Source organism: Silene latifolia, chromosome X (genome assembly GCF_048544455.1).
Source record: "Silene latifolia isolate original U9 population chromosome X, ASM4854445v1, whole genome shotgun sequence".
Taxonomy (NCBI): Eukaryota; Viridiplantae; Streptophyta; class Magnoliopsida; order Caryophyllales; family Caryophyllaceae; genus Silene; species Silene latifolia.
In genome coordinates this window covers 298,381,916-298,407,758 of record NC_133537.1, presented here as the reverse complement: position 1 = coordinate 298,407,758, position 25,843 = coordinate 298,381,916, and the positions used below count along the sequence as shown (strand labels likewise).

The following is a 25,843-nucleotide window of genomic DNA, read 5'->3' as shown; positions in this document are numbered from 1 at the left end:
GCGGTACTCACGGTAAGTGATGGAGTCCAAGGATGGTGATGCTGCTGGTCTTGTTTCGCAAGAGCAAAACATGACCCGTGGGTAGTTGTCGATTGGCGAGCTCCGTCGTCGGTTTCGAGACCGAGTTGAATTGTGGTGATGCTGGTGCTTTTCTTGTCGGAATCTGAATTTAATGGCTAGCCATGGTGAGTCGTGGTCGGTGGTTGTGGTAGATTCCGGTGATCTAGCTGTGTGTGGGGGGCCAGTTTCGAGATAAGTGTTTGGGTTGTTTGGGTTTATACTGGTTGTGTTATGACTTATGACACTAGTAGAAAAATATTTATTTGCGGCTCCAAAAAAAGGCCCTTTTGCGGCGTTTTTGATGTAGCAGCAAATGGGGGGGGGGCCGCAAATAGCAAAATTATTTGCGGCGTTAAAAAAACGCCGCAAATAAATAGGCTATTTGAGGCGTTTTTTCAAAAAAAACGCCGCAAATAGGTATTAAAAAAAAAAAAAAATTTTTTTTTTTTTTTTTTTTTTACAAAAAAAAATGATCCAAACAAATGATTTAAATATAATAACTCTCAAATAGAATGACAATCTTACATTATTTTTATTCATACATCAAATAGAATAAAAACATACAAATGGAATAATGCAACAAGTCTATTATCTCAATGACTACCACTTACACTAGCTGACTCAACAATGTGTTCATAGCACAACAAAATGACCTAAACTAGCACGTCCATTAAGCACTGAACACCCCAACTCAAGTTACCTCGTTACATTTGCATCCAGGTTTAGTTTTCCGCTTGTTACATAATGTGTCACCAGAGCTTCGAATCCCTGTTGTTAGGCAGAATGATTAACGTCTTTGGTAGGAAAGGCGAGAAAGCGGCTACATTGGATCTGAACTCGCCCAGCTCGGCCAAAAGTTCCTCTTATGGTCTGTACAACAAGTCTATTATGAGCCATATCTGCAACTCCCAGATGATGTCAGGTTTAGGACAATAATAGCAACCCAAGAAAACATTGTTACTCTATTAAGGGAAGAAAGTTAATATTCTTGTTTCACGATCTAAGCTATCAACGAGAGCCACCAAAGACGCTTAAAAAAACATTGTAACTCTATTAGCACAAGCAGTACAGTATAAAAGTGTTGGCCTATTATACCTTAATGAACCGGGTAATCAAACTGCTAACAATACTTAAGTGCCACCACACAATTTGAAAATTGTTCTTTACTACACAGCTGTCCATTATAACCTCACTGGTCTTAATATAATCATCAAAAAGCTGAGTATATGTTAAAGGAGAAAGGGACCAGATACGGTTTTTGAAGAAGGCTTGCCTTTGTCTGACCATTAGCAAAGATAATTTACTATATCAAAAGATACTTCATGTCCATTGTGAACATTTTACTTTCTTACTATAACAACTAATGTTTCATATGTTTGCCCTGAAATATGGATTCCATTCATTCCAAACAACCAGAGAATAGTAGACATTACACATTTGGAAGCAACTACCTCTATTTGTCTGTACACAAACCCAGAAAAATCAATAGGATAAGCTTAACACCGACACAAAATTTAGCACATCAGTAAATATTAGCCAAGCTCAAAGAGACAATAGCTTGAACTAATCAGATAAGCTTTAAGAAAATCAACCAACGAGTACAGTGAAAGAAGCATAGCACCGCTTTTTTTTTCTCTGATCATAACATTGGCAAAATTTTAGTGTTCTGGAAAATCTATGAGAAAATTGAATGAACAGTACAAGCAAGAAAATGCACTAAAACACTCTACTAACAGCCAAGTGCAGATAAACAACAGATTAACAAATAGAGATGTTATCATATCGCAACCAAGTATGAGTTTCATAACAGAATGCTGAACTAATCATACTGAGGTCATATTTGCATAAAATGTAAAATTAAGGGGTTCTTTTAACGGCTAAAGAGATTAGATGCCCCTCCTTCAGATCCCTCAAATTTTGATGTCACCATCAACAGTCACACAATTGACGCCCTCATCAACACAATTGAATAACATAATAGACGTCAACACATGGAGAAATACTCTACTTACCCACAATTGCTCCAGCCACACCAAATCACAATCTGCTTGCCATCATCCTTGTCTACAGATTCATCTTTTACGCCATACTTATCAAATCCAAGCTCTGACATGTTTTTTTTTTGCCATTAAATTTCTGCAAACTCCTAATAAAATTGACATATAATTGCCAAATAACAATTCCACCCCAAATTTAAAGTGAGGAGGAGATAAGAAGAGTATACAAACTCACTTCTCCATACGGCAGTGTAAATACTTCTTTGAAAATTCTATACATTTTTCAGACAAATGGTCCCTTTAAAACAAAGGATAAAAGTTGAGTAATAAGGAAGTACAGGTCGCATTCATGCATATGATCTAGAGGAAAAACTCCTTTCTCTGGCAGCACTGATCTCCCCCCTCTTACCCTGCCAAATGAACCACCTGCAAAACAATGAGTATTGTTTAAGGAACGGAAATGGAAAAATGATTTCTCCTCCCACTCAAAATACGTCTCAACTTGGAATTGAGCTAGACAAAGGATCAAACATTTGATGGGCAACTAAGAATACGGCGACAATATACCAAAGTAGAGCCCCCATCTTAGAACTTAACAAAAGAATTGAAAACGACAAGAACAAGTAAACGATAATGGGATTACCAGCGCTAATTTGAAATTAATATTTTTCTACTAGTGTTCGTTCCTAAATTAATACACAAATGCAAAATCAGTAAAGCCTAAAGAAATGAATTAAAAAGAAGCGCCAAAGTCGAGCTAATAACATTTCTAAACAGGGCGAGTAAGACATGATCATAAAGAGGCGTGCATTACATCAAACGAGAAAAAAAAAACTAAACCACTTAAATCAGGTAGAACTTAGAAGCGTGCATTACCACTATCATTAAAATCCTTAGCTAGTGGACCACAAATACGAAAGAAAAGAGCTACTTGTAGCAAACCAAAAAACACCTAAAGAAAGGAACTACCTTTGTGATGACAAAGCATGGAAAAAGAAGCCAATGATGGTCACTTGTATTAAGTTGGTCAAGTCACGCATTTGGGCAAGCATGAAATAGTACAGATACAAAGCATAAGAAACGATTACTAACATGAGATTAGAAGGACGGATGGGAAACTTCTTTCAATAAGAAGCCAAATAAGCCCATTCACTCCTCATCTCAACAAGAGAGAAAATAGGATAAGAAATTAAACCATCAAATTGAGAATTTGAGAAAATAAACAATTATGTTAGCTGCACTAGGGGACGAGATCGTGGGAAGAGGGGATGCAACCGAACCAGTGCTGGTATAAGTGGCGTGTATAAATGATGGAGAAAGCAACCGAATGATATAGATTTGAGAAGTCCCTAGCTAAAACAGTAAAGCATAAATCAGACATCATGGTCTCTACCATATAATACAATACACAAACGACATTGAGTGACATATACTACTTAGAGCACACACGTAATACCAAAATAATTGAGGGAGTTGAAGTTTAATTCCCTAAAAGAAAAGGAGAGCAAGTAGTGTATACCTTATATATAATTGATCCAATTGAAGCGAAGACGAGACTTATCCAACGGCGGCGTATACTCGGTCACTTTATCACAATGAGGGGGATTATTGGTATCCGAGATAGCTTGTGCATTACATATAGTCATTAAGTTTTCGTTACAATCAAGCAAATTTGGGGATCGAGAAAATCATATCTTCAAACACTTTCATATAACATTACAAATGCTAACAAAGTCGTTTAAAATATCATGCCACTGTTATTCACCGAAACCAGAGCATAAGGTAGTTTCATTATAAAATAAAATAAAATAAAATAAAATTGCAAACCCATCACAAATTTTGATACATACACTGAAAGTAGTCGATGTTTCATGATCCATTTTTTAAAGTAGGCCACGATGAAAAATGCATCTTGAAACATTAAAAATAAGTCATTACTCAAGACTAGTCAGGAGTTTCATTATTGATGTATTAACAAGCATCCTGAAACTCGCAATATAAAATAAGATGTCAATTGAAATAGTGAACCTTCCGCTCCACCGAACCTAGAGACAATTGGAATGCTCATACCCAAATTAATCAAAATCAACTACACCAACATTATAGCATCAATTTCAGAATACAATAATACATTCATTGATCAATAAAATCAATAAGAGACGATAATTGTAACCTTTCAAGGATCACGGGCGTGAGCAGTACAATATATGGCTTCATTTTCTACTCAAATTCATCTTGAAGTGGGATTTCAATCATAAACCCTAAAATTGATCAAAAATGCAATATTTCTTCATTAATTACAGAATTTAAACTAGATTTCAGATGAACAGGGAAAATGGAAATGCTTAATTAATTAATATAAGTACCTAATTAAGGAGATGATGGCGGCGTATAGTCTTCGCCATCGGTCGACCGTGTTTAGTCATCGCCGTCGTTTAAAGGAGTGAGGGTGGTCATCGTTATCGTAGTTCCTATGTGGTCTTCATTCTTACGGAGTGGCTAGTCGTCGTTCGAATGGATCTTGATCGTCGACATTGAAAGGGAGCAAGTAGATGAAGAGAGAGAGAGTGATAAAAAGGGCAAGAAAAATGACAGTGAAAAGGAAATAGGGAAAACACGCTTAAGAATTGCCTAGAGACATTTGCGGCGTTTGATTAAGAAACGCCTCAAATAAGTCATTTGCAGCGTGTGTTTAAACGAAACGCCGCATATAGGTCTGGTAGATTAAAAAAAAATATAAAAGTATTTTAGCTTTTGCTGCTGTTTGACTAAAACGCCTCAAATAGTGAGCAGCAAATAAATATTTTTCTACTAGTGTGAGTGATTGACCTGATGGTAGCTGAGGTAGAATCTTATATTCTTTTATCCATGTTTTTTTACTGTGGTAACTTGCATCGGTGTATGCGTAGGTTGATGATCTATAAGCTCTTGAGGACTTTCTTTAAAATGTTTGAACTTTGAACATTACTTCTTTGAGGGATTATTTTTCATCTGGGATTTCATTTCTTGTAGATCTCTCATGATATGAGCAAAAGTTATGCTTCAACGTTTGCTCCGTTTTGGAACGGGATTTGGCTAAGTCGTTATACTTTCATTTAACTTCGTTTTGACTCGTTTTTGGAACAAGAGTAGGTAATATTGAATAACATAAGAGTAACACGGAATAACAATGGGGTAGATTAGAATAATGAGAAAATTAGAGAAGCGTGAGAATAACAGAAGAATAACACCATAATAACAGTACAATAATATCAGATTAACACCACAATAACATAAGAATAACACCAAAATAACACTAACACGTGGTTAAAAAAAATCAAAGTTACACCGGAATAACATCACAATAATAGCAGAATAACAGTAGAATAACAGCACAATAACACGTGGTAAAAAAAAAAAAGAAAAAAAAAATCAAAGTGGCACCGGAATAACATCACAATAACACCAGAATAACAACACAATAACATGCGGTAAAAATAAGAGTAAAAAATCAAAGTAGTAAAAAAAATCAAAGTATTAAAAAAATCAAAGTGACACCGGAATAACATCACAATAACAGTAGAATAACAGCACAATAACACGTGGTAAAAAAAAGAAAAAAAATCAAAGTCGTAAAAAAAAATCAAAGTGACAGCAGAATAACATCACAATAACAGCGGAGTAACAATAACAGCACAATAACATGTGGTAAAAAAGGAAAAAAAATCAAACTCGTAAAAAAAATCAAAGTAAAAAAAAGCACAATAACAGCATAATAACGCGAGGTAAAAAAATAAGAGTAAAAAAATTTCAAGTACAAAAAAAATCTGGTACAAAAAGAAAAAGAAAAAAAGGTAACATAATGAGAAAATTAGAGAAAAATATAAGAGAAAAAAAAAATCAAAGTTGTAAAAAAAAAGCATAATAACACGAGGTAAAAAAAAAAAGAGAAAAAAAAAATTAAAGTAAAAAAAAAGTAGCACTAGAAAAAAGAGAAAATAAGTAAATGACAATGATTTTATATGACAGGTAAGATTAGATTTTGCCCATTCATCTATAATATAATCTAGTGGTTGAGATTTCCAAGCACAAACTCACAACTCACCATAAAAAACAAAACTTACAAGAACCTAACTCTCTCTCTATCTCTCTCTCTCTCTCTCTCTCTCTATATATATATATATATATATATTACCTATCTCTCTAAGAAAGATATTATCGTTCTTTCTAAGAAAGATATTACCGTTCTTTGTAATAAAAATAAACATTAAATTGAATACAAAAACTTACGTCTATCTGAGCAGCTCGAGGATTAACCCACTCGCCCTTCCTATTTTTCTTCGTCTTCGTAAACAACTTGTACGGAGTGGCCTCTTCACCCTGAAAGTAGTATGGAAACAAGTAAAATCAAGTATATATTTGCCAATCATATATATTAACCACTTTTTAAAAGCAATATAAACAATACTTACCAATTCCTTAAAAGCATCGGAGCAACTCTTCCGACCAAGAGTGTGGGTGCCCAATGCTTTCCCATCTTTAGCACTCGACTTCCTATTTGTCGTGTTGATTTTCGAATGTTTGGCAAAAGTGGGATCTTCTGGCCTAGTCTTAAGGTTCTCCCACCAAGTATCAGGCACCCACTTTGCCTTTTTCTTAATATACTTTAGTCCATTAATAAGAGAGGTAATCCGCCTCGTTACCCTACTGTACTCTGCCACGCATGCCTAGGATCATAGTCACGACTCACGATCGATGGATCTTACATGAGTCTGTTTCAAAAGCAAGTGTAAAATTAGTTATATAAAACTTATGAAAATTATTATAAACTTAAGAAAATTATTATTGAAATACATAATTGTAGATAAGTGTCAAATTAATTACTGTAAAGTAATTCCACATCTTCTGACGCTGTGCTTGGCTAGCTTCACCCCACCTAGTGAAGTACTCGTCTCCGAGGTTACGGGTGAACGACCAAGTAACATATTGCTTGTCCGGCTTGTCATCCCACCTGAAAAACACATAAATATTTGAAATTAAAATCAGAAATGATATATATATATATATATATATATATATATATATATATATATATATATATATATATATATATATATATATATATATATAAGTTTTAAAAATTAAAAAAATAACATAAACTTACCAAAAACGATCTGGCCGAGAACGGTTCTCTGAGAGAATCACCTGCATGCCTTCCTGCTCCCATGTTGGAGCTTCAGGATCAGCGTCATCCTCAACCTCCTCGTTCTCCTGATCACGACGAGATCCACTACTATTGCTCCCAAAATAATGTCGAAAAATATTCGGCATAATCACTGCTTAAAAACAATGCAAATTGTTAGTCCAAAGAAAAAATCGTTAATGCAAATCAACCATTTCTGCAGGCTATATATAAACAATGGAAACAAACACTAAATATAATTTTAAACAATGCAAATTTTATTGAATATTTAAAATTCAAACTTTTTTACAAATGGATTAATAATTGTACAATTACAGCTAGTCCTCCTCACTATCAGTGTCTCTACAAATCAAAAGAGGTTCATCATCTGAAAAAAGCACTCCTACTTCTTCCTCTGATTCCTCATTTTCGTATCTAATAAGTTATTCAACTTCATCTTCATCCCGTTCTTCTCCGACGTCCCGGTCATATTCCCCTTGACCTCTTTCCACTACCACTTCGTATTCATCTTTATCCTCTATATCTTCCAACAAAATTGGTGAAATTGAGTGATCATTCACAACCACATCTTCTTGAAAGACACTTTCCTCAATAGGAGCATCAACTTGTGATCTTGCCTTGGTTTTAAAAACCGCGGACCACTGAATACTTTGATTACCTTTCTTAATGGTTGGATAAAGAGCATAACAAACTTGATCGACTTGAAAAGCTGCCACAAATGGGTTATGTCCACGAAGTTTCTTTTTCTCGTTTACATCTACAAGTCCGTAAACCTTATGGATACTAAGTCTTTGTGGGGAATTATCAAACCAATCACATTTAAACAATATGACCTTATAAATCCTTTGCTCGGTATAATAAGAAAGCTCAATTAATTCATTTAGGGTTCCATATGATAGATGAACCAAACCTTAAGGTGATAGTTGAGGCCCAACTATTATAAATATTCTTTTTACGCTCCCTCACTCAAATGCCCGTTGGGCTTGAAGAGTGGTTAGTTGTGCACCGGCTCCCCCGTACCGTGTATTGGGTTTCCACTTCGAGTTTTTGAGGAGTTTTGAGGTTGCCAGGATTTGAACCCGTGACCTTCGGTCACACTGGCTCTGATACCATGATAGATGAACCAACTCAACCAAAACCTTAAGGTGATAGTTGAGGCCCAACTATTATAAATATTCTTATTACCATAGTAGTCCAACCCTTCAGTTGAATTCACAGAAACCCCATTGCTTAAGGTAGACTTCGAAACATCAACTCCCTCCTTAAAAAGCTCGAAATTTATAGCCATTGATGGAATACCGTCTAAGACATCACCATGTTACTAGGACCCAATGCTAAAGCTATTATTAGATGATCCTTCCATCTATGAACCTATGAATAAAAAAAATGTTAGTTAAGTTGTTGTATTTTTTTCAATATTTAATAAGAAATTCAAATGTGTAGTTTAATTTCAAAGAAAATGTATCATCACTTATTTCATTTCGGAACCATTTCGGAAAAATTTTGTCATGTTTTGTCCAAACATCATCAGAGGACGTGACATCAGGAAATTTGATTTTGATATGTGTCTCAAATTCCCTATAAGTACGAAAAGCATGTTTTAGTTATGTATTACCTATAAATTCGATCTAATTTGATAATTAAAAAACAATTGAGTAATGATGAAGTATTAACTTACTTTTCAGAAGTATCTAAAAATTCTCCACAGTTCCTTAGGACATAAAAATGAGCTTCTTCATACTCTTTCTTAGTCAAGTACCTCTGTATACATTTCCCGGTTGTAGTTCCCATGTCATCATTGAATAACTCAGGTAACTTAGATTTTAACTGGTCATTGGAATTTACACCAACATCTAAGTTTTTTAGCTTTTGTGTTAATGTGATCTTCGAAATAAAATGAACAAAAATTTGAAATTTCCTCTAACAAAAAAGCGTTGTATATTGAACCCTCCACCCGAGCTTTGTTGCCAATCTTTTTTTTTAAATGATTAAGAAATCTCTCAAATGGATACATCCATCGATATTGAACAGGTCCTCCAACTTTCGCTTCATAAGATAGGTGAAGAGGCAAATGCTCCATGGAACTGAAGAAAGACGGGGGAAATATCTTCTCTAACTTGCATATTATCTCCGCAATGTTTGACTCCAGATGTTCCATAGAATCAACTCTAATCATAGAAGTACACATGTCTCTAAAAAAATTGGCTTATCTCAGTTATTGCATTCCAAGAACCTGTCGGGAGCAACTCTTTCAAGGCAACAGGGAGTAGTCGTTCCATAAAGACATGACAATCATGACTTTTCATGTAATGCAACACCATCTTTTTATGGTCAACACACCGACTCAAATCTGAAGCATAACCATCCGGGAATTTTAAATTAGCAACCCTGTCACATAGAGCCTTTTTCTCCGCGATTGATAAAACAAACCTAGATGATAGGGGCCATTTATAGCAAAGTTCATTAAAGTCGTCTTTACCCTTGGGCCAAATTTAGTTTTACCTGGTACATCCATCATGGTGTTGATAAGTTGTTCACAAAATTTTTTCTCAATGTGCATAACGTCTAAGTTGTGTCGAATCAGCAACGTTTTCCAGTAGGGAAGTTCCCAGATTATGCTTTGTTTCCACCAACCTTCATTCTTATCTTTCAATCTTTTCAATTCTTGATCAGAAGCATCAACTATTTTTGGCAAGTCTTTTACGGAATCCCACACTTCATCACCCGTTAATTTTGATGCAACTATGCGATTCTCAGTTTTTCTGTTTTTTAGAAAATGCTTACAATTATTGCGGAAAGGATGGTCGGGTCTTAAGAACTCACGGTGACAATCAAACCAACAAACCTTTTTGCTATTTTTAAGCCAAAAAGATCTATGCTCATTTTCTGGATAATAAGGACAAGCACGATACCTACTTGTGGACCAACCAGAAAGCAAGCCATTTGCCGGGAAATCGTTGATCGTCCACATTAATGCAGCCTTTAATTAAAAATTTTGTTTCTTAGAGACATCGTAGGTGTCCACGCCGGTTTCCCAAAGTTGTTTCAAATCTTTGATCAACGGTTGGAGGTAGACATCTAAATTTGACTTAGGGTTCTTAGGACCGGTAATGAGCACAAATAAGGATAGAAATTGTCTCTTCATGCATAACCAAGGAGGTAAGTTTTACGGAGTCACAATCACGGGCCAACAGAAGTATTTCGTCCCGAACTGCCCAAAAGGTTGAAATTCATCCGTACACAAACTTAGCCGAACATTTCGGGGTTCACTTGCAAAATATGGATGCTCTTTATCGAAATGTTTCCACGCTTCTCCATCACTTGGATGTGCCATTGTCCCCCTTTCTCTTAATCGAGAGTTTTTGTAGTGCCAAATCATCTCACCTGCTATGTGCTTGGTTGCATATAGTCGTTGTAACCTTGGCGCAAGCGAGAAATAAGTTACTGGTTTACAAGAAATTCGCCTCCCACTTGAATTCTTTTTACCTTTATACCGAAATGCACGACACTTTGTACATTCTTCAAGATTAGAATTTTCCTCCCAGAAAAGCATGCATCCATTGAGACATGCATCAATTTCTCATGGGATAGTTGGAGTCCCTTGAGAACTTTCTTAATCTCATTAAAATTGGGCGCCATTTTATTTTCCTTGGAATTAGGTCACCAACGAACGACACAAAACCATTAGCGCATCTAAGAGATATGTTGTTCTCACATTTGAGGGATACCAACCTAACAACCGCTTGCAACAAACTCATATCACTTCCCTCATACACTGGTTGTTCGGCTTGCTCTAACATTTTAAAGAAGGAAGAAACTTGGGGGTTCAGGGTTTCATAACACACTTCTTCATCGCTAAGGTTATCAAGATTGAGTCGATCCTCCAAAATTTAGTCAACAGTATCACGCAATGCATTTTCCACGAACTCACGGTAAGGATTCTCACTAGAATTTGTACTTGCTTTACTAGGTAGTTTCTCACCGTGATATGTCCATACATAGTAATTATTGGTGAAACCATTCGACCAAAGATGAATTTGAACATCTCTTTTCCTTTTAAAACCTAGGTTTTTGCATTTCTTACACGGACACCTCATTTCACCTAAATTCTTATACTCACTACTTTCTTCCGCGAATTTAATAAACTCTTTCACCCCATATGCAAATGCTTTCTTGGGTTTCTTTTTTTTTTTTCGTCTAATCTTTCATACATCCACTGCCGTTCTAATCTTTTCATGTTATTATGTATCTACATACATTTCAAAATATATATATATATATATATATATATATATATATATATATATGTTGTTAAAAAAGACAATAACTTTACAACAAACACAATCAAGAATAATACACAATAATTTAACATTTTAACCAATATAAATGACAATTGTCTACAAATAATCTTTATTTATTTGAATTGTGTCCTTATGATCGGGTCCGTTTCGTATTCACAAGTAAATAGATGTGGTCGTTGGTCAAGGTCGAATCAAAACACAATTTATAGCTTAACAAGCAACTCTACAATTAGTAAAGAGGCAAGTAAAGGTCGGATCCCAAGGGACGGGAGTTGAAATGAGATTTCTATTGTAACTAGTGGTGTCTAAGGGGTGTCACAAATTGGGTTGATGTAGAAGGTTACTAAACTAGAATAACAATGAAAATAAACAAGCAAGATGAATTAAATGGGTGTAAACAATTGATTAAAGGCACTAGGGTGTCATGGGGTCATAGGGGAATCATGGGATATGATCATACAAACATGTTCTCAAATTATAAGCAAGCAATTATTGTTGTGATGGATTGAGTTGGGTTATATCTTACAATCCTAGGAAAGTTTGGGTCCCGGAGCCGAATCGATTAGATTGTACAACACCTACAAGTCGACTTAATCTTCCCTACTCAACAACATGCATGGTATAATGAGACTCGAGTTGGGTTATGTCTTACAAGTCTCATTGAAAAGATAGGAGATGATAGTAAATGCAAGGATTCATAGGCTTAGCATTTCATCAAATATAACATGTGCATAAGTTGAGATCAAAACAAGCAAGCAAATAAGATATGAAAGCATATTAATTTAAGCATGAATCATTCCCCATGTTGGTTTCCCCTAATCACTCATTAACCCTAGCTAAGAGACTACTCACTCATTATCATGTTGATCATGCTAGCAAGGTTGTCAATCATACCAACAATATGAAACATGATGAATAAATGAAAGTAATTAACAATAATTAAAAAGGGATTAAGAGATTATACCTACTAATGATTCCAATAATAAAGCAAGAATAATAGAAGTACTTGAATGCTAGATTGAGAGGTTGTCAATCTCCCAATAATAACCCAAATAATCTTCAATTACCCAAAATAAAGGATGAACAAAAGAGAGATTAAAGAACTAAAACTTGGATTAAAACTTGATTAATACTTGATTACAATATTGAAGAGAGATTTGATTGATATTAACTACACTAATTATTGATAAGAAGAACATGCTCCTCTAATTAGACTAATGGGGTATTTATAGTGAAAATTAGGGAGGATGCATTAGGGTTAACTAAGGGCTAAACTAGTAATTACACTTTTTAAGTTGAGCAAGGAGAAGCCGGTATTTTTGGAGAGAAGGGCTTCTCTTTTCGTAGCTTGAAGAAGACAACCCGTCTTTGTGAAGGAATCCGGGCGGATTAAGGTCGGGACGGCCGGATTTGGGCGATGGAATCCGAGCGGATTCTTGGGAATCCGGCGGATTGTCGAGGGGAATCCGAGCGGATTCCAGCTGGGACGCTCGGATTGTGCAAGGGCAGGACGGGCGGATTGTTGACAATCCGCTCGGATTGTCAGTCAGCGTGGTAACTTCTTCTTTTCTTCCCTTTTCTTCATAAATTCCTTGGGGATTTCCTTGGGGACTCAAGGATCTTTTCTCAACATTGCTCTTCTACTATGATATGTACAAAGGCCTTCTAATCTTGTCTCTCCTTGATGCTTGGTCATTGAATTTGATCAATTTAGTCTCGATTTGCCATGAAAATGCAAGATTCTTACTCCTTTCCTACCAAGGGATCAAAATCTCAAAGAATATGCAAAACAAAGAACTAAAGATAAGAAATGACCCAAATAAGCACTAAAAAGCATGGAAACAAGGGTAATTCGGGGGCTAAATATGCGCCAATTATGGTCACATCAAATATCCCCAAACCGAACCTTTGCTCGTCCCGAGTAAAGAGGTGACAAAGACTAGGACCAATACTAACCTATCCTAATAATATAGCCGATATGAGACAATTAGCGGGTCTCACTCCGCCCCTTCAACTCACAACAAGACAACCATGAGGTAGGATGCCTTCTTGCAAGGCAAGGTGGGTCTTGCCAAAATGGCGACACATCCAAACATTAAGCACACAAAAACACATAATGGATGCATCTACAAAAAGAATAGCCACTCCCTCATCAAGTGGCGGAAATTATCTACAAGGGAAGCAATTCAAGGGTACACAATCCTTCATAGATGCAATTTCTTCAAACTACTAAGCCTAGAAGGATACCAATAAATCACCTCCAAGTTGTGTCAAGCTAGGGTACCTTTGTCCTCAATCGTTAAATGCTTTTGTCAAGAGTAGACTCCCTATGGTGTTAGAAACACTGGAGGATCACGGAATTCCCCCTCTTGCCTAGACAAGAAGAAGGGTCGTCCCCTCTCTACCATGCACAAAAATGGATAAGATGGAAAAGGGATCGATAGTATTTGAGTTTCACTTTGGGAGTTTGCTTTTGTTTTTGTTTTTCCCCCCAATTTCTTGTGGCATTTGACATTTTCAGAACACTTTCTTTGCCATTTCTTTTTGATTTTTGGCATTTCGATACTTGACAACTTTTTGCATTTCTTTTTGAACATTTTCAAAGTCACCCCAATTAGTAACGAGGGTGCCTTGTATTTGAAGCTTAGGAGTTTTATTTTTGCTCCTCTTTTAATTTGATGCATTTTTGCAAACTTTATTTCACTTTTCATTTCATTGAACTCAAATTGATTTCTTTTTGTGCCCATTCCCTTTGATGACAAAAATATATGGTAGAACATGGATGAATGATGGTTGCATGGTTTCAAGGGTCACCTTGGAATAAACGGTAGCCAAGGAGTTATCACACCACAAGGTACTCTTGACTAGGCCTTAAACCATGGGTCAACGGATACTAGCATGACACATCCTAGGGTGTTTTACAAGCATTCTAACAAGCAAAGTCTTAAGAACAAAAGGCATCTACTAGGGCCTATATACACTTGTCAAGCTTCCCAAGTAGACGGTTTCGCAAAATTTTTCTAACATGCAACTACATGCCATGATGCAACTAACATATAAACATCCTAATGCATATGATTCTACCAACTAATATGACATATAATCTAATTGCAAGTCCTAGATTCACATTGTTATACCGCATCAATCAAAATAAAGCCACATAGTCATTAACATAAAGAGGAAAAAGGAGATTGGAAAGATCATACCATGCGGTCTTCAATATCCTCATGTCTCGGATGTGGCGTAGTCAATCAATGTGAACAAGGATAAAACAAACACATTATATACAAGACAATATATACAAAGGAAATGAACTTGTTTTTGGGTTTTCAATTTTTTCAATTTTTATGATTTTTGAAATTTTTCAATTTTTATGGGTTTTTGAATAAGAGTTAAATGTTAGAATTCCCATCCCCACACTAATATGGGCATTGTCCTCAATGGCCAAAATGATGGAAATTATGCAAAGATGATGCATGATTTCTATACTAAATGCAATTCTATACTAAGCTACACTACATGATGCATGGTTTTTGTTATGACGGAGAGGATAATTTAGATTACCTCCCGTTGCGTATGCATTAACTTCCCCAAACCGAGTGAGACACTATTGCTAATGTCCAAGGATGGGTATAGTTCATGCACACACTATGCTATGCATGAAACTAGTTTGTCATTTTGGATTTTACAAATGGGAACAATAAGATAAGAACACCTCAATGGTATCGAGGTGTGAGTCCTTTTGTGTTGCTAGGACTAAACCAACAATGATCAAAATGAAATAAAATACAAAGAGATATAGACAAACCATGGGAGTGTAGGAGTCTCCAAGGCTTGCTAGTCTTCCATCATGCTATCATCATCACCACTTCCCTCATGAGAAGTGGTCACATTGCCACTTTCCTTGTCATTTGCTTCTTCACTTTCTTCCTCAATATTATCATCAACTTCTTCATCATTTCCAACAACCTCATTATCTCTCACCACGTCCCTAGATGCACCCGGAAATAAGACTTCTCTATCCGCCCAACTAGGCAAAGGACAAGATGGATCAAGGAGTCCTTGCCTAGCTAGATGTAGGAGGGGTGGATATTGAGCCAAATACGCATTTTTCCGATCTTCATGGGCTTGCTTGTGCATTGCTTGCATGAGAAGAGTCACATAGTCTTTCCCAATTTCAATTCCTTCCGGCTTGAACTCTTCATACTCAAAGGGGTAAGGTGGTATGACAATGGAAGAGGAGGGGGTTTCAAGATCACCCTTTTGTTGTTGAATGATATACTCGGCTTCTTTGGAAAGGGGAAGTAGATAATTGGTCCGGTGGACGCTTAGGCGACAAATCTTCGAGAGCAAGGTGAACGATCTAGCTTCACTAGTTAGCCATCCATATTTAGTGTCAAGGGGGTTATGGGCAACCCACTTGAACTTGTGAATCATAATATGCATATCAATAAGATGGCCACCTTCCTTTGCTTTGTACTTCTTATCCTTATTGAAATTAGGATCAAAGTGCTTAGCTAGGACCGTGACTAGGCCGCCATTGACAATAACGGTCGTGCCCTTCTTCCCATTATCAACATTAAGCCATCTATCAACCAATAACCTCAAAGAATTGTAAGGCTTGGTGTGAATTCTTCTGATATTCAAAGCCGATTCAAGGAGAATAAAATCGAGTCTTGTGAAATGATTGGTGTCTTTCCTAGCAATTATGGTATTTCCCACAACCTTGTGCCATACTCTTATGCCCGGATGATGGACCAAAAGAGCACGACATGCATGAAAATCCTCAAATTTCTTCCCGGAGATTGCCTCCCAAAGAGGTTCGGGGTCATACTTTCCATAACTCTTGAAATAACTTTGTTCATCACTAAGACCCAAAATTTCACCCAATTCCTTAAAGGTAATGCGTCTACTAACATTAGCTAGACGAAACTCGATATTCTCCCTATTCTCAACTTTGGTGACTTTCAAAGAACTTAAAAATTCCAAGACAAGGGAGGGGTATGTCAATTCCTTTGTTTCAAACAATTTCTCCAACCCCATGGCTTTGAAAAAGGCTTTTGTTTGTTCAAGAACACCCAATTTTTCCAAGGCATCTTTACATATGAATTTGGTGGATTGAATAGATTTCATAGCAAACTTGACAAAGGTATTTCTATGGGTATCGGAAATAAAAGTTACCTCCGGATAATGCAAAAGTTGATTAATTACCGGAGTACAGGATGTTGATGGTCCCATAGAAGGTTGTTGTTGTTGTACTTCCAAGTTTGGTGTTGCCACCACCATAGCCAAAGCTTTCTTTGTTTGAAGAGCCTTTTGCCTTTGTGAAAGTGCCTTAGCCTTTGGTGCCTTTGTTGCCTTTGTTGCACCCTTAGTCCTTGCCATTGATGAGCTTAACCAAGAAAAGAATGAAAAATCTTCAATATGTAGTATGCCCAAATCGATTTTAAGGTGAAAGGCTTTGCCTTTATGAAAACAAAAATCGACTCAAAGGTTGAAGATTTTGTTCTTGGTTTTGATTTTTGTTGAAGATGGAGTGATTAAATTGTTGTTGGAAGGGTGGTTTGATTTGTTTTTGTTGAATGTTGTTGAGGGTTTTTGTTTTTATGATGGAGAGGATGAGGGTTTTGATGTTGTGGGTAGTGTTTATGAATGAATGAATGAATGAATGAAGGTGGGAGGGGTTTTAAAGAAGCCGAAAATTTCAAAACTGCAGGGGCAATCCGTGCGGATTAGGCACAATCCGTGCGGATTCTGCTTCTTCAATCTTTGCAAAAGCTCGCCTAAAGACGGGCGGATTTCGTACAATCCGCTCGGATTTGCTGAACACGGGACGGGCGGATTTCTTCAAAGACGGACGGATTTCAGTCCAGAGATTTTTGCTTGTTTTCTTCAAATCAAAAGACGGGCGTCTTTTTTACAAGACGGACGGATTCTTCAAGACGGGCGGATTTCTGGGAATCCGCTCGAATTCTTTAACAATCAAGAAAATTCCAAAACTCAGCTTCGATTCAAGACGGGCGTCTTTTCCGGGACGCTCGGATTGCATAAGACGGACGGATTCTCCGAATCCGCTCGATTCTTCCCCTGTGTACACGGATTCGATTCCCATCCGTGCAAACGCATTCCCTTTTTTTATTCTTCCATTCTTTCTTTCAAGGCTTGTGTTCTTCATTGTGGGGGCAATACGAAGGCATGAATAGCCTAGGCAATTGCCATCCCCACACTAAGGTAAAGCACTACACATCAATTGAAGTTGTTAGTCCCTCCCTCACTTCTCTCTTACATGACAATTATTTTGATCAAAGTAAATAAAAATCCAAAAATGACAAAAATGCAATACAAGAATTGAAATGTAAGTTAGGGAGTTAGAAATATTTACAAGTGGTGGTTTGGGAGGACTCCACCAAACTCTCATTCTTGATGAGATGTCAAGGGGGGCATGTTCAAGGTGTTGTTGATGTTGCTCAACACCTTGAAAAAGTAATCAAAAGCTTGTTCATTATTATGGTAGAGGTCCTCAATAGACCGTGGCCCTTGTTGTTGATCATGATCGATGGCATGCCCAATGTAGGGATTAAAAATCCCTTCAAACTCGTCGTCCCAAAAACCACAAACTTCATTGAGTTGATCATTGAAAATCTCTTGCTTAGATGGAGACAACTCTCCCAATTTCTTCTCTTGGCCAATGAGGCCATCCTCTTCTTCCTTGGTTGATTTTGATGAGCTTTGCAAGCTCTCCTTGTCACAATTCACTTGCTCTTTGAATGGAGCATCTTCAATTTTCTTCCTCCATTGGAGTTCCGATTTCTTCCTTTCATCTTTTCGGCTATAATGATCAATCATAAAACATGGCTCATGCAAACGAGGAGCTCTCATGGTCTTGTCAAGATTAAAAGTTATGCTTTCATCTCCCACTTCTAGAGTGAGCTCTCCATGTTTCACATCAATCACCGCACCCGCGGTGTGTAGGAAAGGTCTTCCTAGGATGATTGGAATGTTGGAATCTTCCTCCATATCAACAATGACAAAGTCCACCGGGATGAAAAACTTCCCAATTCGCACGGGGACATCTTCCCATATCCCTAACGGTGTCTTCGTCGATCTATCGGCCATTTGGAGTGTGATGTTGGTGCATTTAAGCTCTCCCATTCCCAACCCTTTACTTACCGAGTACGGCATGACACTCACACTAGCCCCTAGATCACATAAGGCTTTGTTGATCGTCGTGTCGCCAATGGTACACGGTATTGAGAAGCTCCCCGGATCCTTTAACTTTGGAGGTGAACTCCCTTGAAGTATTGCACTACTCACCTTAGTGAAGGCGATAGTCTCAAGTTTCTGGATCGACTTCTTCTTTGTGAGGATATCTTTCATGTACTTTGCATAGGCCGGAACGTGGTTGATTAATTCCGTGAAAGGAATTGAGACTTCTAAATTCTTCACAATTTCCATGAACTTTCCAAGTTGATCATCAAATTTGGGCTTGGCTTGACGACTTGGAAAAGGAAGTCTAATCACAATGGGCTCCTTCTCTTTGGCCTTGTCTTCATTTTTCTTTGAACTTTCTTCTTTTGATGATTCTCCATCTTTGGAGTTTTGCACAATTTCTTCCTTTTCACTAGCTTCCACAACTTCATCCTCAACTTGCTTCTTCGGTGCTTCATACCTTGTACCACTTCTCAAGTGAATGGCACTAACCGTTTCATGTCTAGGGGATTACTTTGAGGTGGTAATTGCCCCTTTTGTCTTTGTGAGCTTGAAGATGCTAGTTGAGTCAATTGTGTTTCCAACATCTTGGTGTGAGCTAGAATGTTGTTGATGGTGGTTTCTTTTGCTTGGCTATCTTTTTGCATTTGGGTGAAAAATTCTTGTTGATTCTTTTGCATTTGGAGGACCGCTTTTTGGACATCAAAACCTTGGTCATTTTGGTGATTGTATGGATTTTGATTTTGGTAACCTTGGTTTTGATTGTAAAAGGGTCTTTGATTTTGGTTTCTCATGGGTGGTGGAGTGTATGTTGTTTGAGGGTTTTGAACATTTTGGCTTTTGTATGAGAGATTTGGATGGAACTTGGTGTTTTCATTGTAAAAATTTGAATAAGGGGTACCGTTTTTGTAAGCTTGGAAAGCATTAACTTGTTCGGTTGTTCCCCTACACTCACTTGGGTCATGACCCAAAGTTCCACAATTCTCACATATCCCATTTGGGATTGATGAGGATGCCGTCATGGCATTGACATGATGCTTCGATGATTTTGAGTTTTCCTCAAGTCTAGCCATAGCTTGTTCAAACTTCAAGTTGATTGTGTCAATGTGAGCACTAAGTTGAGCACCCAATTGAGTAACGGAGTCCACTTCATGCTTTCCTCCTCTAGTAGCCTTGCGAGGTCTACTATATTGTGAATTATGGACCGCCATTTCCTCAATCTTGTTCCATGTTTGATTGTCATCAACTTCGGTGAACATTCCATTTGATCCCATATTGAGAATGTTCCTAGAATCTTCATATAAACCATTCCAAAATTGTTGCACCAAAAACCATTCGCTAAGTCCATGGTGAGGACATGAGCGACAAATACCTTTAAACCGCTCCCAAGCTTCATACAAAGACTCTTCATCCCTTTGCTTAAAACCCGTAATTTGAGCTCTTAGCATGTTGGTCTTTTCCGGTGGGTAGAATTTTTTGTAGAAAGCTAGAGCCAACTTCTTCCAAGAATCTATTCCAAGGGTGGCCTTATCAAGGCCCTTCAACCATTGCTTTGCGGTGCCGATTAAGGAAAAAGGAAATAAGACCCATCTAATTTGGTCTTGAGTCACGCCCGTTTGAGAGATAGCATCACAATAATCGCAAAAGGTTTCCATATGAGAATGAGGGTCCTCACTAGGCATTCCCCCGAATTGGCTCCTCTCAACTAGTTGGATGAAGGCGGACTTGGCAATAAAATTTCCGGTGAGATGTTGCGGTGTAGGAGTACCATTTGGTAGATTCTCCTCGGTGGGTACGGAGTGTGACGAGAATTTTGGCATTGTAGGTGGATTTTGTGGGGTATTCTGTAATGGGTTTTCTTCTCCTTCTATTGCGAAAGGATTGACAAACTCACTAGTGGGTTGAACAACTTCACTAACACCTCTCAAATTCCTCCTAACAAGTCTCCTATTGTTCGTCAAGGTTCTTTCGATTTCACGGTCAAAAGGTAACAAATCATTTTGTAACCTTCTAGACATGCAAAATATCAAACAACTCAAAAACAATTAGAACAAATCTTGAGGATTTTTACTTCCTCAAGGCGAAGAAAGACACAACTAATAACAAAAAGGAAATCTAAATCAAACAAACACCGTCCCCGGCAACGGCGCCATTTTTGATCGGGTCCGTTTCGTATTCACAAGTAAATAGATGTGGTCGTTGGTCAAGGTCGAATCAAAACACAATTTATAGCTTAACAAGCAACTCTACAATTAGTAAAGAGGCAAGTAAAGGTCGGATCCCAAGGGACGGGAGTTGAAATGAGATTTCTATTGTAACTAGTGGTGTCTAAGGGGTGTCACAAATTGGGTTGATGTAGAAGGTTACTAAACTAGAATAACAATGAAAATAAACAAGCAAGATGAATTAAATGGGTGTAAACAATTGATTAAAGGCACTAGGGTGTCATGGGGTCATAGGGGAATCATGGGATATGATCATACAAACATGTTCTCAAATTATAAGCAAGCAATTATTGTTGTGATGGATTGAGTTGGGTTATATCTTACAATCCTAGGAAAGTTTGGGTCCCGGAGCCGAATCGATTAGATTGTACAACACCTACAAGTCGACTTAATCTTCCCTACTCAACAACATGCATGGTCTAATGAGACTCGAGTTGGGTTATGTCTTACAAGTCTCATTGAAAAGATAGGAGATGATAGTAAATGCAAGGATTCATAGGCTTAGCATTTCATCAAATATAACATGTGCATGAGTTGAGATCAAAACAAGCAAGCAAATAAGATATGAAAGCATATTAATTTAAGCATGAATCATTCCCCATGTTGGTTTCCCCTGATCACCCATTAACCCTAGCTAAGAGACTACTCACTCATTATCATGTTGATCATGCTAGCAAGGTTGTCAATCATACCAACAATATGAAACATGATGAATAAATGAAAGTAATTAACAATAATTAAAAAGGGATTAAGAGATTATACCTACTAATGATTCCAATAATAAAGCAAGAATAATAGAAGTACTTGAATGCTAGATTGAGAGGTTGTCAATCTCCCAATAATAACCCAAATAATCTTCAATTACCCAAAATAAAGGATGAACAAAAGAGAGATTAAAGAACTAAAACTTGGATTAAAACTTGATTAATACTTGATTACAATATTGAAGAGAGATTTGATTGATATTAACTACACTAATTATTGATAAGAAGAACATGCTCCTCTAATTAGACTAATGGGGTATTTATAGTGAAAATTAGGGAGGATGCATTAGGGTTAACTAAGGGCTAAACTAGTAATTACACTTTTTAAGTTGAGCAAGGAGAAGCCGGTATTTTTGGAGAGAAGGGCTTCTCTTTTCGTAGCTTGAAGAAGACAACCCGTGCTGTGAAGGAATCCGGGCGGATTAAGGTCGGGACGGCCGGATTTGGGCGATGGAATCCGAGCGGATTCTGGGGAATCCGGGCGGATTGCTGAGGGGGAATCCGAGCAGATTCCAGCTGGGACGCTCGGATTGTGCAAGGGCAGGACGGGCGGATTGTTGACAATCCGCTCGGATTGTCGATCGACCAGGTAACTTCTTCTTTTCTTCCCTTTTCTTCATAAATTCCTTGGGGATTTCCTTGGGGACTCAAGGATCTTTTCTCAACATTGCTCTTCTACTATGATATGTACAAAGGCCTTCTAATCTTGTCTCTCCTTGATGCTTGGTCATTGAATTTGATCAATTTAGTCTCGATTTGCCATGAAAATGCAAGATTCTTACTCCTTTCCTACCAAGGGATCAAAATCTCAAAGAATATGCAAAACAAAGAACTAAAGATAAGAAATGACCCAAATAAGCACTAAAAAGCATGGAAACAAGGGTAATTCGGGGGCTAAATATGCGCCAATTATGGTCACATCACCTTATCACTCCAACCTAAACCCATCAATGTACGTTTGAAGTCACTTGCAAACATGTACTTGTGATTTATTAACGAGGAAAAAAATTCGGCAGCAATTCCCATTCGTTCCCCAAATACACAATGTAGAACAAATAATTACTGCAAACATGTACTTGTGATTTATTAACGAGGAAAAAAATTCGGCAGCAATTCCCATTCGTTCCCCAAATACACAATGTAGAACAAATAATTACTTCACATATGCATTCAGAGAACGTTAAAGGAATTGTTACCAAACTCTTTCCTCATTAACAAATCACAAGTACATGTGTACTACCTAAGTGACTTAAAACGTACAAAGACAATCCAAAAACGGGGACTATTCAAAAATTACTCCTAGTGAGTAATTTTTGAACGGGTACTAGGTCAATATGAACAATAATTTTAACAATATTAAAAACAAAACATACAACAATGACTACTTTTTCAATTAACAAAAACTAACATGAATAATTTTTCATTTTACATATCTAGTCTAATTAACATTAAGTCTAATTATCATTTTAAAAACATTAACATTTCACAAAATTTAACAATAATCTAATTAACAAAAATTCCAATTTTTAACAATATTATTAACAATAATTCTAATTTTTAACAATAAAATTACATAGCTATCCTAAGTCAACATGCATACATTAAAATTTAACAACATACATTTAAACAAAATGGGCTTCTATCTTAAGTCAACATGCATCAACACCAACAATAATTCAACAACAATTACAACAATAACTAATATCCTAAATCAATTAAGCTAATTAAACAAAAATAAATTAAAAGAAGATTAAACAATACCTAATTAACTTCACAAAGAAAAAATTAAAAGGAAGAATGAGAAAGAAGGAGGCAGCGGCAGGGCAGCGTCAGGGTGGTGGTGATGACGGCGTAACTGTGGAAGAAAAGAAAAAAATGAAAAGAAGAAAAGGAAAAGGAAAAAGAGAAAGGAGAGAGGAGAGAGGAAGAAAAGACAAAGATAATTACCTAATGGTGACGACGACGGCGTGGTGGTGTTGGTAGTGGCGCCGGAAGTGGAGGAGGGTAAAGTGTCGAGGGAAGAGTGCGAGTTTGAGATAAAAGACGCCTCTGACGGAAATTCCGTCAGTGCTTTAGTATTCCTGACGGAAATTCCGTCAGTATTGTTAAATTACTGACGGAAATTCCGTCAGAGGCACAATAACTCAGTCAATAATTCACCCAACAGTACACGTCACAGTAAGTGAGTCTCTGACTGAAATTCTGTCAGTAATTTAGTAATACTGACGGAATTTCCGTCGGAGACTCAATTATTGTGATAGCTGTGTTGCACACTGGATTTGAAATATCTAATACATCTGACGGAAATTCCGTCAGTATATTGCTATTGCTATTCCTGACGGAATTTCCGTCAGATGGCCAAGTTATTTAACAGCTGGTGTGCACTGCCGTGTGTAAGAGTCATCTGACGGACATTCCGTCAATAATAGCAATGTACTGATGGAAATTCCATCAGATAGTTTTTAGCGCCATTGACTTTTGCAACGTGCCAATAATATCTGACGGGATTTCTGTCATGAATTGGTACTGACAGAAATTCCGTTAGAAAACCGTCAGTTTCCCGTGTTTTCTGACGGCTTGTTTTTTTCGTCAGTGTGCCCGTCACTATCCCGCGTTTTCGTTGTAGTGTACCTTTTGTCAGTTTTGTCCTTTAGGGTTTTACCCTAATATTGGAAATTGGGGAAAAAGGGATGTTTGCATGTTGTGATTGGATTATTGTGATTGTTGTTAGGTGGAGAATTTGTAGAAGAGCATTTCTAACTTCTGCTTGTTGACTCGTGATCGGATCTGTGCTAAGGTAGGGTTTCCCTACTCAGTTGATTGTATAATTGATTTAAGATATGATGTTGTGATTTAATTCATATGATTATTATTGTTGTTGATTGTATTCTGGAGTATTGGAGTTGTGGTGGTCTGACTACGATTGTGAGGTGCGTCCTCGGCTGAGTGGGTCACTTGCGGGAGTGGCTTCACGCCCTTTATTCGCCCCTTGTGGAACTCACCACAAGAGGGGATGTGCACATTAAGGAACATGGATTATTGCTCATTGCGATGAGCGGGGCTTAGATGGGCAAGGCTGCGGTACCCCCACTGGCGGTGTGGATTATCTGTCGCGGCAGTAATCTGTTAGGATTACACACTTAAGTGTGTAGTCAGTTATGAGACATGATTGGAAATGGAGAATGGTTGTGGAATAGTTGTTATCGATATTGTTGTATTTTGCTTATCTTAATTATGCAGTGAACTGACCCCGTTGTTGTTGTGTAAATATGTGGTGATCCATTCGGGGATGGTGAGCAGATTGTGACAGGTGATGATTGTCTTTAGCTACGGGGACAAGGATGAGATGTCATCACTTCGAGTCTAACTTCCGCTGTTACGAGTTTAGATGTTTGGATTTCAGTTGTTGATACCTGTCGATGTGAGTATCAAAAATAATTTTATAAAACCAAACTACTACTAGCAAGCGGTAGTAAGGGTCGATCCGCAGGGAGGTAGGGAGATGATAGTTGTTATTAATTCTAATCTAAGGGTAACAGTTGTGGGGTTTTTGATGTGAATTAATTCTAAAACTAATAACATAAATTAAATAAATAAATAAAAGTTGCTAAGGATGTAAACTATGATAAAAGAAATGCTAAGACGGTCGGTTCACTATAGCTGCGATGGCACTTAATCCTAGGTAAGTCCGAAATACAGTCGTGTAAGATGGGTAAAACATGTCCTTTCGGTCCAAGTTAACTAGTAGCTCCTTTCGGCCTATGCTACCAGTCCCTAAGTCTCACTAATGATAGCTCTCGCCCCGATTAGTGATTCCTAAAGCCTAAATTACATTATCTCTCGATATGAGTAATTTAGTCGTCTTAATTAGTTAATTAATGTCCTCCCCTATCTCTCGATCTATGGGTCGGTCAAAACTAAGCATCTAACAAGTCTCCTCTCGGTCTCATTGTTAAATATTGCACTTAACGAATCAAACAATGCTAATCAAACACGAAGTCAGTCGATCGACCAGCTACCCCAGTCGATCGACCAACCGGCTCAGTCGATCGACTAGTTAAGCCAGTCGATCGACCAAACCCTAATGCGGGGTCACCTATTCTAA

The 25,843-nt window shown here is 37.4% G+C and overlaps 1 long non-coding RNA gene and 1 other non-coding gene across 2 annotated transcripts; one reads left to right on the top strand and one right to left on the bottom strand.

Annotated features, from left to right (window-relative positions):
* Positions 1-545: 545 nt before the first annotated feature.
* On the bottom strand, positions 546-3,719 carry LOC141617108 (uncharacterized). The gene is made up of 4 exons (XR_012531084.1): positions 3,577-3,719; positions 2,293-2,483; positions 2,073-2,206; positions 546-959 (listed from the first exon to the last, which is right to left on the bottom strand). It is a non-coding gene; the product is annotated as an uncharacterized LOC141617108 (long non-coding RNA).
* A 16,371-nt stretch (positions 3,720-20,090) lies between these two features.
* LOC141624299 (small nucleolar RNA R71) lies at positions 20,091-20,197 on the top strand. Its single transcript, XR_012534105.1, has one exon. It is a non-coding gene; the product is annotated as a small nucleolar RNA R71 (small nucleolar RNA).
* The last annotated feature ends 5,646 nt before the right edge of the window (positions 20,198-25,843 follow it).